Source organism: Poecilia reticulata, unplaced genomic scaffold, assembly GCF_904066995.2.
Source record: "Poecilia reticulata unplaced genomic scaffold, P_reticulata-male-v2 Scaffold_52, whole genome shotgun sequence".
NCBI classification, from domain to species: domain Eukaryota; kingdom Metazoa; phylum Chordata; class Actinopteri; order Cyprinodontiformes; family Poeciliidae; genus Poecilia; species Poecilia reticulata.
The window spans coordinates 95115-111180 of record NW_027675150.1 but is presented as its reverse complement, the minus strand read 5'-3'; the positions used below and the strand labels follow the sequence as shown (position 1 = coordinate 111180).

Here is a 16066-nt window from a genome sequence, read left to right as displayed (position 1 = left end):
ACTTAAAATGGCACAAAATAAAAATATTTTTTCCACTCTGATTTGCTGCTGTTAGGCCTACCAATTTTAACTTGAATGTTCATTGCATTTTTCATAGACGCCTGTGAAAATAATTTCTATTCCCATGACATTGTTCTCTGGGAAATTATTTTTGATGATAAATACAGAAACAAGCATAAAAATCAAAACATCTACAATGGCGATAGTAATATTAATGATAAAATAATAGTCAGTGCAAAGTATCCTACAAATTCTTTGGTGGGGGCAGTGAGGGACCTGGAAAAAGGCTAGGGGGCGCTGGCCCAAAAAAGGTTGAGAAACACTGTTTTATATGAACCTCTACATAGGACATATATGAAAATAGTTCTACGGCGTTTCACCTGTGTGACGCCTCATGTGCTGAGTTAAACCAATTTTTTGACTAAAACTTTTTCCACAGTCCACATGAAAACGGCTTTCATCTGTGTGAATCATCATGTGCCGAGTTAAAGCCTGTTTTAGACTAAAACTTTTTCCACAGGTCCCACATGAAAACGGCTTTTCACCTGTGTGAATCATCATGTGCAGTTAAACGTTTTGACTAAAACTTTTTCCACAGGTCCCACATGAAAACGGCTTTTACCTGTGTGAATCATCATGTGCCGAGTTAAAGCCGGTTTTAGACTAAAACTTTTTCCACAGGTCCCACATGAAAACGGCTTTTCACCTGTGTGAATCATCATGTGCTTGTTAAACTAAGTTTGTGATTAAAACTTTTTCCACAGGTCCCACATAAAAACGGCTTTTCACCAGTGTGAATCATCATGTGCTGTGTTAAATGTAATTTGCGACTAAAACTTTTTCCACAGGTCCCACATGAAAACGGCTTTTCATCTGTGTGAATCATCATGTGCCGAGTTAAAGTCGGTTTTTGACTAAAACTTTTTCCACAGGTCCCACATGAAAACGGCTTTTCATCTGTGTGAATCATCATGTGCCGAGTTAAAGCCGGTTTTAGACTAAAACTTTTTCCACAGGTCCCACATGAAAACGGCTTTTCATCTGTGTGAATCATCATGTGCCGAGTTAAACCAATTTGTGACTAAAACTTTTTCCACAGGTCCCACATGAAAACGGCTTTTCATCTGTGTGAATCATCATGTGCCGAGTTAAACCAATTTTTTGACTAAAACTTTTTCCACAGGTCCCACATGAAAACGGCTTTTCATCTGTGTGAATCATCATGTGCCGAGTTAAACCAATTTTTTGACTAAAACTTTTTCCACAGGTCCCACATGAAAACGGCTTTTCATCTGTGTGAATCATCATGTGCCGAGTTAAATTCGTTTTTCGACTAAAACTTTTTCCACAGGTCCCACATGAAAACGGCTTTTCACCTGTGTGAATCATCATATGAGCATCAAGAGAATATTTGCAAGCAAAAAGCTTTTTACAGGTCACACAGGAGAAAGGTTTTCTTCTATTCTGATTTTGCTTCTCAGCTTCAGCAGTTTCCTGGAAGATGACCTGCTCCTTGTTTGGTTCTGATTCAGTTTGGTTTGTTTGTTCATAAACAGGAACCACCATGCAGGTATCAGTCTCCTGTTTTAATTCAGGCTGTTCTTCACCCTGACTGGAGTAAACTTCTTTCTCTTCCACTTTTATTTGTTGACATTCTAGATCCTGCTGCTCTTCTTTTATATGTTGATCTTCTGGCTCTTCTTTTTCTTGTTTCACCTGCAGAGGTTCTACCTCGTCCTGGTCCAGATTGGATCTCCTCTCCTGGTTATACATCTCGTTCTCATAAACGTTATGTTGCAGGCAATCTGGAGAGGAAAACAGAAAAAAAGAGGAATTGTTAACGTTACTGAAGTAATTAACAGACTTTCATCATTTAAGACAGAAATCACCAAATAAACACATCTGAAAATTCAAGAGTGCAGACATTCAGCTGACATTTGGAAAATTACCAAATTAAATATTTCTGATTAATTTATTCACTCCAGGCATGATCGTTATTGTTTAAAAATAATTTTCTAGTATTATTTCTAATATTTTCTATGTTGGAGCAATTAACTTTTTATTTTTATTACTTTGAACTTTGAGTTCAGTTTCATGTTAATTGTTTATTTTATATTTTTTGTTTCTTTACTTAAAAAAAATCCTAACCCAAGAACCCAGAATCTTGACAGTTTGACCATTTTCTGTAAGTTTAGGGACTGGTACAGGACCAGCATGCACTGGGCTTTCACCAGACCTTTTCTATTTTACTGCTAAGAATAATGATAATGCTTAGCAACAGAGAAAACATGCAAACAAAGAAAGAGACGCAAACAAATGAAATACAGCAAACAAGAAGAGATGACGGAAACAAAAAGCAAATAAAATGTAGCAAGCAAAAAAAGAGACGCAAACGAAACCCTCCTGCTGTGCTGGACCAAAACAGCAGAAGATGCCTCAGCACCGCAGGATATTGTTGATCAGATCGACGGACTATTGACATGAGGGCTTGACACACAACGTTTCGCAAGTAAGATGGACATAATATTGTGTATATTTTGTAATTAGAATATTACTTTACTGTATTTATGTCCACCAGTGAAATATCAGCTAATGCTAGCTGGTATAGTGCTATAGTACTTGGTGTTCAGTCCCCGCTCTGAAAGCTAATTGAGATTTTTTTTTTTAAGTTTCAGTTATTTTCTAACACTGACTTAGATATCTGATACAAGAGCCTATTATAGAAATGAAACAATATAATAAAATAATAATATTACACGTTATAACATTCACCAGAAAAGTTTACACAGATGGCAATGGCTATTATTTACTTCACTTGGCACGCTGGCAAGCCAAACAGGAAACCGCCCATGTCCGTACACCTTTACGGAGTCCCGGCCACACAAACTTTGCCCCTACCAGTTTAACAGAAGCTTTGACGCCCGGGTGTGAAAGGGAATGAACTGCCTCAAAAACCCGCCGACGCCAACTAGAAGGGACCAAAGGCCGAGGTTTGCCAGTCGAGACATCGCAAAGAAGGGTTGTGCCACACTCATGAAAGGAGACCTCCTCTAAATGCAAACTGGATTCAGCTGCTTTAAAGGCCAGAATATCTGGGTCGGTCAGTCGGTCAGTTGGTCTGTGGCCATGGCGAGGTAGTCCACACCTAAATGCACAGAAGCAACCCTTGGTCTGGACAGACAGTCAGCCACCAGATTATTCTTGCCAGCTACATGCTGAATGTCAGTAGTGAACTCTGAAATGGCAGATAAATGCCGCTGTTGCCGAGCCGACCACGGTTCAGAAACTTTTGCCATAGCAAAAGTGAGAGGCTTGTGGTCAACAAAAGCAGTAAAGTCCCTGCCCTCCAACATGAAGCGGAAATGGCGTGTTGCCAGAAAAAGGGCAAGCAGTTCGCTGTCAAAGGTGCTATATTTTTTTTCAGCATCCCAGAGTTTCCTGCTAAAAAAAGCGAGGGGTTGCCAGGCACCATCTACCCATTGCTCACAAACTGCCCCAACTGCATAATCAGAGGCGTCAGTTGTTATAGCCACAGGAGCAACTGGAGATGGATGGGCCAAAAGCGCAGCATTAGCCAAGGCCTTCTTGGCATCATCGAATGTCTGCACCCTCTCGGGGTCCACTCAATCTGCTGGTCCCTTTTTTGCCTCTAAGTGCCTCATACAAGGGTGCATGAGGTGAGCTGCCCGTGGGATGAAACGGTTATAAAAGTTAATCATACCCAAAAACTCCTGCAGGGGCTTCACTGAGGGAGGGCGGGGAAAATCGGAAACTGCTTCAACCTTTGCAGGCAGGGGAACCGCCCCTTGAGAAGACACTTTGTGTCCCAGAAACTCAACAGCAGGCAGTCCAAATTGGCATTTAGCTGGGTTCACGATCAGGCCATGTTCACTGAGCCTAACAAACAGCTGCCGAAGGTGCACCATGAGTTCTTCCGCAGAGGGACTAGCCATCAATGTCGTCCAAATAGACGAACAAAAACGGCATACCCTGCAGGACCGAATCCATAAGCCGCTGGAAAGTCTGCGCTGTGCCTTTAAGACCGAAGGGCACCGTAAAAACTCAAAAAGACCAAAAGGCGTGATAACTGCAGTTTTGGGTACATCTAAAGGATGGACTGGAACCTGATGGTAGCCTCGCACCCAGTGGCGCAAAAAGTGGGTATGCAGGGTATGCAACGCATAGGGGCGCAGCACCAGAGGGGGCGCCAAAACCCCGTCTGGAGGGGCGGCGCGCCGATGATTGTTTTCCCATACACTTCGGCGCGTGTAACGCTCCTTCACCTCGCGCACATAACGAGGTAAATGTAGCGAATTTTACCCTTCCCCTTCACGTATCTTCGCCTGGGGGGGGGGGGGGGTGGAGCATCGCTCCTTCACCCTGACGAACCTTCCCTCGGGAGGTTGGGTGGTGGGGGGCGCCGATCTATGTTTTCGCATCCACCTGAATAATATGTAGTTGCGCCACTGCTCGCACCAAGTCCACCTTAGAGAACACGGTTGCTCCAGCCAGGCGGGCAGAAAAGTCCTGAATGTGAGGAATTGGGTACCTGTCGTTACTGGTTGCGTTGTTAAGGCGCCGAAAATCCCCACAGGGTTGCCAACCCCCGTCTGCTTTGGGAACCATGTGCAATGGAGATGCCCATGGACTTTTGGAGCGCCGTACAATGCCAAGACGCTCCATGTTTGCAAACTCCTCCTTTGCTATCGCTAACTTAGCGGTGTCTAGGCGGCGCGCTCGCGCAAAAACCGGTGGACCGACAGTAGTTATACAATGCTCCACTCCATGCTTAGCCACGGTAGCAGAAAATGTGGGAACCGTTAAAGATGCGAACTCTGCTAACAGACGCTGATACTCATCACCTGTGGCAAGCATGTTGGCGAGAGGTCGTTGGCTGGGACCGCCAAGTTTACAGGGGTATGTATCAAAAGACACAGCATCTATTAAGCAGCTATTAGCAACATGCCCCAATAACCTAAAAGCACACAAAAAATCTGCACCCAAAATAGGTAAAGACACAGAAGCTATCACAAAGTCCCACTGAAACTGACGTCCGTTGAAACACACAGTCACCAACCTCGAGCCAAAAGTGCGAATCGGGGTGCCGTTAGCCGCGTCCAGTGGCGGTCCGTTACTTTTGCACAAAACGTCCGCTGCCGAAACTGGCATGATGCTCCGCTGTGCACCCGAGTCCACCAGATAACGCCGTCCGAGACCTCATCCATGATGAAAAGCAGCTTGTCCGAGCTGCCGGCACACACAGCTGCTAGCGAGCGCCGACTCTGTCGTTTCCCTGACGCACGAACGAACACGGAGGAATGCAGCGCTTCGCCTTCACTCCAAACCGGCGATGGTAGAAACAGAGAACGTCGTCCTTCCGTCGCTCTGTCACCGCAGCCACGGCGTCAAAAGGCTCCGACTCTCCATGTGTCACAACTGGTAGAAGTGCATTCACACTGTGGTGCCTGGAAGCCAACAAAATCCGGTCCGCTTCTTCAGCCAGGGAGCGATAATCCTTGGTCCGGATCAGCGGGGAGCTGGCCAGCGCGGTGCGAACAGGTGGGGGAAGCTGGCGCAGAAACAGATGTGTAAAAAGGAAAGAAACATCTCCCGAGCCAAGTAATGCCAGCATGTTCTCCATCAGCTCGGAGGGTTTGCGATCCCCCAAGCCATTCAGAGAGAGCAAGCGATCGGCCCGCTCCGCGTCTGACAGTTGGTAGAGCCGAAGCAGATTCTCCTTGAGAGCGCCGTATTTGTTAGCGGTTGGTGGGTTCCTCAGCAGACCCATCAGACGGCGTGTTGAAACGGAATCCAACGCAGCAACTACATGGAAGTACTTGGTCTCATCTGTGGTTATCCCACGGAGATGGAACTGGGCTTCCACATGTTGGAACCATGTTCTGGATCGTGTTGCCAGAACTCTGGGAGCTTGATAACGGCAGCAAAAACAGAAGCGGCGGTTGGAGCAACGGCCGCCTGGCAAGAAACTGGGTCCGAAACCACAGCTGGCGGAGAAGCGGCGGCAGCATCTGGTGAGATTCCGTTAAAAAACATGTCCAGATGTTCGGGGTCACCAATGTGGAAGTCAGCAGAAAAAGACAAAAAGATTTGAGTCTTGTTTAATTCTCAATGTCTTCCAACATACAACCAAAAATGGAATGAACCACAACCGTTGGTCACTTCACACCTCACCTTCTCTCCTTCAAAATAAAAGCATACATTCTGGTGTGAAATATATACATTGTATCCGCCACAGCATAATATTATTCAGTATTAATCATTATTTATTTCTGTCTATATTTATATAAATATGTACTGATAAGACGAGAGCGGTCCATTAGGCGTCTGTCCTTTTATTATGTCTATGTGAGAAACGGCCCGGTCTACGGAAGACGGGTCCTTCGAAGGCCACGAATATGGACGACCAGAAGAGAGAAGCTGTAGCCTTCAGCTAGCTGCCTAGCCTCCATCTTGGCGTTATGTTGCTTAGCAACCGTGACAACGTGAAGCACAGAGTGCTAAGGAAAAAAAGCGGACTCGAAGGTAGTTTTTTACTCGTTTTTTCTGTATTATTCTTCACCTTTTGTGATAAAGGCTGTTCCATACTAAAAAGAAATCTGTTTGATTCTAAAATGTTTAAACATGTATAGCAAGGAATGTAAGCAAATTATTCATTTTCAATTACTCTCTAGATCTCAGGAAGTAAGACATTACAGTTAAATAAAACTATTATCTTTTAATTCTTAGTTTAATTAGTCAAACCGATTTGCTCAGGAATAAATTAAATACTTTAGTGAACCAAAAATTTTTACAGGCTTAATATCTGTGTTCCGCCTCCACTCATAGGGGAAACTAGCGGGAGTTTTTAAAACGATTTGCCGGGAGACGTGCGTTCTCTCTCGGTGTACCGAACTGGAGCCCCGGTCAGCTGACAGCTGGCGAGGGGAGCTGGCTGTTAATGCAGCGGGAGCAGACATCTCCGAAAACGTCTGAGCGATATTGCAATTAGGTGATTTATTGATGAACCGAGAAGATATCTGAGATCTATACATCAACATTCTCGCCGAAAAATATTGTAAAAAATCATTTTGTGTAATACAACAAAAAAACAACAACAACAAAAAAAAAATTGCTGCCATTGCTGCTTTTCTGAACACCCGTTTTAAAGGATGCAGACCCTAAATTTGGATACAGCTATTTTTTTTTTTGTTTGACTCCCTCTACTGCTGGTCTGGAGCACTTCCGTTTTCAGTCCTTTTTGTTTGCATCTTTTGTTTGCTGCATTTCATTTGCGTCTCTTTTGTTTGCTGCGTTTTATTGTTTGTTTGCGTCTTTTTGTTGTTGCATTTTATTTGCGTCTTTTTGTTTGTTGCATTTTATTTGCTTTTTGTTTGACATTTTATTTGCTTTTTGTTTGCGTCATCTCTTCTTGTTTGCTGCATTACATTTCTTTGCATCTCTTTTTTGTTTGCTTGTTTTCTCTGTTGCTGCGCATTTGCACCCGTCGGCCACAGGTTCATATAAAGACCAGCTGTGCCTTTATGTGGAAGGATAAAAAGAAACTGTTCATTATAGAAACAATAAACAGTAGTTTCCAGGATGATTTTAGAAATACGGAGTTGTGTCTGCCTCGTTATTTTAACCTGTTGTATCCTGTTTACAGGAAAAAATCTGCGTCTATTACAGCGACACCAGCCCTGTTGCGTGAAACATTTGCTTTACTAGCCTTTTGCTGAATTGTTCTTCATATTTCTCCCGTTTATGAAAGTAAGTCTCAGCAGTTTGAGGAGAGCCCTAAGAAAGATAACTGGTTCTATTTTCTCTCTACATAAATAAGCCATTCTCACAGCGTAGTTGTGATGTTTGCGCTCTTTTATCTGATATAAAAACATGTATACAGGAGGGGAACGGTTACTATAATGACCCTCATGCAGAAAGCTTCATACATTCAAACCTTAACCTGAATCCAAACGCTGGCGTTTCTTACCTATTCGGTATAAGATTATCTTGGGCTTCCGGGAGAAATCCAGCAGTCTGCGTTGATCATCCATCTCTTCCTCTTGATGATTTCTTTAAACTCTGTAAATGTTTCTTCAACAGCAGTCAAATGCTTGTTGATAAACTCGTTTATACAAACTCTCGAAAATTCAACAAAACAAACCATGCGCCATCTTGTTTCTAGTCTTCTTCGTCTTTTTTATGGCGGTTGGCAAACAACTTTAAGGTGCATTACCGCCACCTTCCAGGTTGGAGTATGGATAAGAAGCTCATAGCCTCCTCGTTCTTCTAAGAAAATTAAAAAAATACTATCAAAAGCTATATTTCCTGATGAACTCTGAAACAATTCTCTTATAACCAACTTATTTTTATTACTACTAAGCTCACTAAGTAGTATCTTTCTTTCCCGTACATATTTGTTGGTTTGGACATACAGGATTAAATAGTACTCTTAACTTAATGAATAAACTTAATACAGGTTGTTGTATTTATTGTGGAAAGTTAGAAACAGTACAGCATATCTTTTTAGAAAAAAATTAATTGTTAATGCATGTCACCATGAGAAAAGCCTTCTGGGTTTTGCTTAAAAACTTTTTTAAAATATTAAAATCACACATTTTTGTCTCATGAAGTGAAAAATTTATTGGCAAAACAAACTTATTGTCAGAAATCTTTTCTTGCTATTCTATGTTTTTGTTTGTGACTCAAACTTTTGCTTGTGATTCTACATGACATATGGGCAGGGCCTAAAATTACAAAAAAAGATTTCTGGTGTGTGCAAATAGAAGTTTATGTTTGGCAAATAACATTTTAAGTTCACGAGACAAAATTACTTATTTAATTAAAAAAACATTTTTTAAACAAAACTTTTTGTAAAAAAAAAAAGAAATAATTACTATTCCAAAAGTTTTGATTACAAATTTATTATGCTTAACTTAGGTTTTTTTTTATTGACTATTTGGGGAAAATATTTAATTGCATCCTCACCAGACCCTAAACGTACTTAAAGTCTGGATCGACTTTTTTTCCCCCTTCATTAATGACACACTTTTATTACATACATTATATCTATCAAGGTAATTCAGGGTGACTTATTTTTATTCTAAATTAATTCTTAATGAATTTAAGTGTTATTCTCCTTCAAGATACATTTGCCTAACGCTGGAATAAATGCAATGTACATTATACCCAAAAATGAGCTGTTGCTAGGGAAACAAAGGGTGAGTGAGTAGAGGCCAATTGAGGTTGAGCAACTAAAGCCTTTCCTCTGCCTACATCTCCCAGAATGCTGTTCTGAATCTGAGTCAGTGAAATTATTGAACATTCTAATATATTTTCTATTGATATTTATACTATCGATTCTCCTACTCTGTGTGACGTATAAAAGCCTGGACAAAGCCACAAGAGATGAAACACAGTTTTGTAAACCAAAAAAGCTAAGTGAACATTTTCCAATAAAGATGGCTGCCTGGTTTCATTATTTCATACATGCTTTTATCCAAGATCAAGTGTTTGAGAACTTGATCTTGTTAAACAAACATGTGATGGCCCCACCTGACAGCCTGCGGCGACGTATCGAAGTAGATGTTTCTGTTGTACTGGGCATCCGACACATAGATGGTAGCCAGGTCAAAATCCTGAAAACGCACAGAGCAGCTGTTAAAAAACAAAACTATTTTCTCACTCGTCTGCCTCAACCTCAAAAGACAGAAGCAGTTTCTAAAACACATAAAGAGTCTGTTTGAAATTCAATTTCCTGCTTGGCTAGAACGTCGTCACCTGTAGATCTTGAGAGGAAGAACACCATATTAAACCCCCCACAGTATCATGTACAATGCTGTCTGCATGAAACACTCCACACACTTCTGACCAATCACACAATACTTCACATAGACCTGAACCTGGTGTGGACTTGATTTTCATCTTGTAACTACGTCAATGAGAGCAGACTGCGACTGTTTGGACATAAAACCCGAGCATCTTCTCTGAGACCGTGCCGATTTCCTCCTGACTATGGACTAATATCAGCCGATATTAGTCATATTGTTCCGATAAACAAAACTGGGCCAATATTAACCATCAATATTTATTTCCTTCTTGTTGCCATTTGTTTCTGGAGGGGAGTGAACAAAGTTGGTCATGTGACAGCAGGGGCGCAAAAAGTGGGTATGCAGTGCATGCAACGCATAGGGGCGCAACACCAGAGGGGGCGCGCCAATGATGTTTTCCCATACACTTCAGCGCGCCTTACGCTCGCGCACATAACGAGGTAAATGTAGTGAGTTTTACCTTTCACGTGTCGTCGTCTTGGGTGGGGGAGGAGGACATGAGCGTATGTTTTCTACACTCCTTCACCCTGACCTGACATACCTTCCTTCGGGGGGGGGAAGGGGGAGGGGGCGATTTATGTTTTCGCATCCACCTGAATAACGTGTAGTTGCGCCACTGTGTGACAGTGATCAGTGATTGTGAGGAGTTTAACTGAAGCAAAGAAGGAGTGATGAAGTCAGCAGCAATATGGTTGTTTTTCCCCCAAAGTTTCAAAAGCAACAGCAACCTTAATATCAGCCCAAACTTGTACATCGGTCCATCCCTGGCTAGAATGACCCAATCAAAGTCCACACTTTATTCCAACTGTGCCAAGATTTGAAATCTGACATTGACAGGCAAATTTCCAACCAATCTGAATGAGCTCGAGCTACTGTCCATTGAACAGCAGACATTTTATTCAGACTATATATTGTGTGAAATATAGACATTTATAAAATCATGTTGCATTTTCTAAATTTATTTATTGCATTTTTTAAAGGTTTTGTTGGCTCTAGTGGCCTTCATTTTAAAGAAGCTTGACAGGAAAGAGGAGGAAGACATGCGGCAAATGTCACCAGGCTGGGAATTGAACCTGCGACCACCGGCATGAGGACTACAGCCTCGGCTGTCTGCAAGAATACCGTTTGAAGTGGCATTCTTGCAGACACCAAAGTAAGCTTTTCGTTGTACAAGCAAACATGTTTCTGCTATGCACATGACAGATAAAGGTTGAAATTAAATATTTTAGTCTCTGGAAAGCTTTCAAAGACGTACCTTTAAGGACAAATTAATCAAAAGATGCTACAATAAGGATTTATCTCAGGGTAACTGAATCCAAATGCCCTCCAAACTGCTCAAATTTATCTTTGTTAAACATTCTGAAAATAATGAGCAGTTCATTTCCCCGTTATCTCCTACTTTATGTTGTTAAAATCCAGCTGGTTTGTGGCTGTAATGAGACATGAAAAGGTTCTGGGTGTGTAAATATTTCTGGACCAACAGCATCTTCTGATCTTCATCCTCTGACTGTAGTGAAACAGAAGAAGCTGCTCTCCAAAGCACAAAACGACAGATGTTCTCAAAAATCATCACAGAAACAGAAAATTATTTTAGTTATCTACTGACACACCTCACCGGCTAACTGGCCTTATCTCAGCTGAAAGACCAAAACTCATTAATGATCCTTCCTTTTGCTGACAGCGTGATTACAGCGCGTCCATGTCCCTTGAGAAACATCAGATGTTTTCCTTTCCGGCGCACATGAAGATAATTAGAACGTCCATCCCCATTTCAGCCTTCCTGTGATCTGCTCCAAGCTGCCAGCAGCAACCACTGCTGGTGCTGCATTCAAAGACCAACGGAAATCTGGTTTACAAACAACGTATCTTAAATTCCCTGGTAAATTATTGACAAAAAAAGGAGGGAAACTAACGTATTTGTATTCGGTATGCAACACAAAACATTTATCTATTTATAAGTATTACACATTGTTTCATTCATCACTGCATGCAGTACGTTTTTACGGTGAAATGTGTTTTGCCCACATTCCATTGACACCCTAAAGGCAACACCAGGCGTCATGTTGTATGATATTTTCACTGTTTCTCTAAATTTTTATGAAACTATATTAGGGATAAATTAAACATATAGTTCAATTTAAATGAGTTTTATTAGCAATTGCGATTTGGACTGCATTTCTTTTTTTTTTTTGCAGGTAGGCAGGTTTAACGAGGGATCAGGGGATTGTGTGAGGAAAGGTCAGTCAGGATCAGAGCTGGAGCTGCTGTTCCTCAGTCTCTGTTTCACAGCTCAGCTTCACCATGTCGGTATTTACCTATAGATGCTGAGCGCTGAAAATACATGCTGTAAATCAGTGGTTCTTAACCTTTTTTGAGGTACCGAACCCATCAGATTCATATGTGCATTCACTGAACCCTTCTGTAGTGATAAATAAAATGATTTTTTTCCAAATTCAAGACATAGGGGTGACCCAACTAGAAGATCACAAAGTCTTCTTAAAAGGTGGAGTCTCTAAGAACAGTTCTTCAAAATATAGTCAGTGTTTTCAGCAAAGTTGGGCTGACTGTCCAGGATTGACCCAAGGTATTTAAAATTTGCCACAGTTTCAACAGGTTGGCCATCGAGAGAAACTGGAAACACTTTAAGGTCTTGTTTAGATCATTTAATTAGCTCTACATTCTTAAGAGAATGAAAAATTAATAATAAAAAAGACTGCGGTATTTTGATTTAGTAATGTAATTATATTAGTTGTGTTACCACCCCCACGCCACTAGAGGCAGTAGCAAGCCCGAAAAGATGCTACTAAGGAGCAGATTTAGAAGTTCACCGAAAGCTACAGAACTTGGTAAAAAACGGTGAGTTTTGCTGAAGTAAATAAAGACAAAAGTTCAAATCCATGCTGAGAGTGGAGCTCCTTCAATCAGAGCTAATCCGCAGCTCTTATTGGCTAAGCAATGTAACGTGATCCTCTGCAGCAAGTGATGGCAAAGCCGCGCGTCATCACGACTTTACACATGGGTGTCTATACCTCCGTGGCAGAGGCTCCGCCGAACCCCTGGGGTTCGATCGAACCCAGGTTAAGAACCACTGCTGTAAATGTATGTTGTTTCTGAAGGAATCAGATGTATATTTTCTATTTCACTTTTGCATCATTTCTCTTTTATCCTTGGCTTTAGCCTGTGAACCAGGACGTCTCAGAAGTCGTTGGAGTTCTCCCAGTTTGACCAGCAGACTTAAGTCCTGCCTGGGGCCAGAATTCCCAGTGTAATATACATTAATTTGTTTTACTGCACACTTTTATTCTTTCACGTTTTGTGTATTTTTAGGAGAAATATCTCAATATCAATCTCTCATCTACTACCTGAGTCTTACCTGTCGCTGCTCACCTGTCCAGGCTGCCGACTCCTCTTCTACAATGCCAACTAGCAGGATATATATCTGGGCTGTGCTTTACTGGACTCTCCTGGCACTCTTTCAACAACCTGTTACAGGTCAGATCCAGTATTCTGCTGCTGAGCTCCTCCGGCTGCGGTTTCATCTACCTGCACTTCCCCCTGCTTCACTACTCATCTCGGATGCAACTTTCCTACCACGCCGGAAATACATCCACCGCGGGTCTCGTCGGAACTTCCAAGAGGACACGTCGAAACCCATACAATCCATCTGGTCTACCTCTCGTCGTCTCCGGCGTGCTTCCAACCGGGTTGTTGACCGCAGCGTGCTAGCTTGCCTAGCCCGGTCAGCTAACACTCCTGCAAAGTCTGATAACTCCTCTGTAAACTTCGGTCTGCTTAACATCCGCTCACTCACGGGCAAGGGACATCTCATCCAGGATCTCCTCACTGACCGTAAGTTTGACTTTCTATGCTTGACTGAGACTTGGCAACAACCTGATGACTTTTCTCAGCTCAATGATTCTACTCCACCGGGGTTTGTTTACATCTGTCAACCCCGTGCACCGGCCGGGAGGAGGTCTCGCGATAATTCACCGCGAGAAGTGGAAAGTCTCGCCGTTGTCTGCTCCCACCTTCTCTTCGTTGAATCAACTGTGTGTCAGCTCTCTGGACCTACCCCCACCATCATCGCAACCATCTACCGCCCCCCGAAAACTAACAGTGACTTTCTGAATGACTTTGCTGCTCTTCTCACTCACCTGTCAACCCTCTCACCAAACATCATAGTATTGGGTGATTTCAATATTCACATGGACGATGGCAGTAGTTCTCTGACTAAAGACTTTCATCCTGCCTCCAGAGCTTTGGTCTCCAGCAGTTCATCAATGTTCCCACTCATTCTAGGGGTCATGTCCTGGATCTAGTCTGTTGTTCTGGTGTTTCCCCTCTGATTGTACAGCTGATGAACTTGCCATAACTGACCATTTCCTCCTCTCATTTAATATTTGTCTCCCTCTCTCAATCACTAAGCTTTCCCGTCTTATCTCCTTCCGTAACATTAAGGATATTAATTTAAATTCTCTCTCCTTTGGCGTCAATTCACTCATGGACAATATATACTCAACTCTAAATTCAACCACCTTGATGACCTGGTCTCACATTACAACACTGGTCTTCACTCAATACTCAACTCTCTTGCTCCGTTAAAAACCAGATCTGTTTCTTTTGCTCGTTCTGCCCCTGGTTTACTCCTGAACTTCGGCTCATGAAGGCCAAAGGACGGCAACTTGAGAGGCACCACCGGAAAACTGGACTAGTTGTTCATAAAGACATTTACAAAAATCACATATTACATTATAAGGACTGTATCACTCAAGCCAAATCCTTTTACTACACTGGTTTAATCTGTTCAAATGAAGGCTCCACCAAGTCAATATTCTCACTTTATAAGAACATCATTCAAGTTCCGGACTCTCTACCTTCATATTTGTGTTCAACTGATTTTTGTAATTCCCTCATGTCATTTTTTGACAGTAAAATTCTTAAGATCCACCAGCATCTCAGCTCACAACCCTCCCCTGTCCTACTCTTGAACTTTCTCCTCCAGCCCACTCCTTCTCTTCCTTCCAGCTCCCAACAACATCAGAAATTACAACCCTTATACACAAATCCAAGTCGTCCACCTGTCTGCTTGACCCCCTTCCCACAGTCCTGGTTAAAGCCTGTGCCCCATCCATACTCCTCTTATCTCTGCCATTATTCACTCCTCTCTCTCCACTGGAACAGTTCCTGCTTCATTTAAAATTGCTGCCATAACCCCTATCTTAAAAAACCTGGTGCTGATCACTATAATCTGAATAATTTCCGTCCTATCTCCAACTTGCCTTTCATCTCCAAAATTCTTGAGAAGGTAGTAGCATCCCAACTTCACACTTATTTATCCAACAATAACCTGTATGAACTGTTTCAGTCTGGTTTTCGTCCCCTCCATAGTACAGAAACAGCTCTCATTAAAATCACCAATGACCTCCTTATGGCAGCTGACTCCGGCTTGCTGTCCATTCTCATCCTACTTGATTTGAGTGCAGCGTTTGACACTATCTGCCATACCACCCTACTCAACAGACTTTCCTCTATTGCATCACTCAGACTCCTCTAAACTGGTTTAAATCATATCTCTCTGGCCGCACTCAGTTCATTCGGATCAAAACCTTCTCTTCCCAGCCTTCCTCTGTCACATCAGGAGTTCCACAGGGATCTGTCTTAGGGCCCCTTCTCTTCATTATTTATCTCCTTCCCCTTGGCAATATTTCCGCAAGTATGGCATTGATTTCCACTGTTATGCGGATGACACCCAGCTCTATGTTTCCAGTAAGCCCGCCTCCAACCTCCCACCATCTTCGCTACTGACTGCTTGACTGAAATAAAATCCTGGTTCTCCTCAAATCTGCTTCAGCTTAACAGTGATAAAACAGAGTTCTTCTCATTGGTACCAAATCTACTCTGGCCAAAATCAAAAGCTTCAGTCTTGTAATTGATAACTGTCCCGTTTCTCCTCCCCTCAGGTAAAGAGTCTGGTGTCATCCTTGACAGCACCCTGTCTTTCCAGTCTCATATTAATAACATAACCCGCTCGGCTTATTTTCACCTACGCAACATCAACCGCCTCCGCCCCTCCCTTACTCCCCATTCCACTGCCATCCTTGTTCACTGTCTTGTGACATCACGCCTGGACTACTGCAACTCCTTCTGTTTGGTCTCACCCAGAAATCTCTTCATAAGCTCCAACTGGTCCAGAATTCAGCTGCCCGTATCATTACCAAAACCCCATCCATGCACCACAT

At 42.5% G+C, this 16066-nt stretch overlaps 1 pseudogene across 1 annotated transcript; it reads right to left on the bottom strand.

The window, feature by feature from the left end:
* Positions 1–366: 366 nt before the first annotated feature.
* LOC145550458 (uncharacterized) lies at positions 367–9708 on the bottom strand (annotated as a pseudogene). Its single transcript, XR_014086351.1, has 3 exons — positions 9553–9708; positions 7988–8286; positions 367–1805 (listed from the first exon to the last, which is right to left on the bottom strand). The product of XR_014086351.1 is annotated as an uncharacterized LOC145550458 (transcript).
* Positions 9709–16066: the final 6358 nt, after the last annotated feature.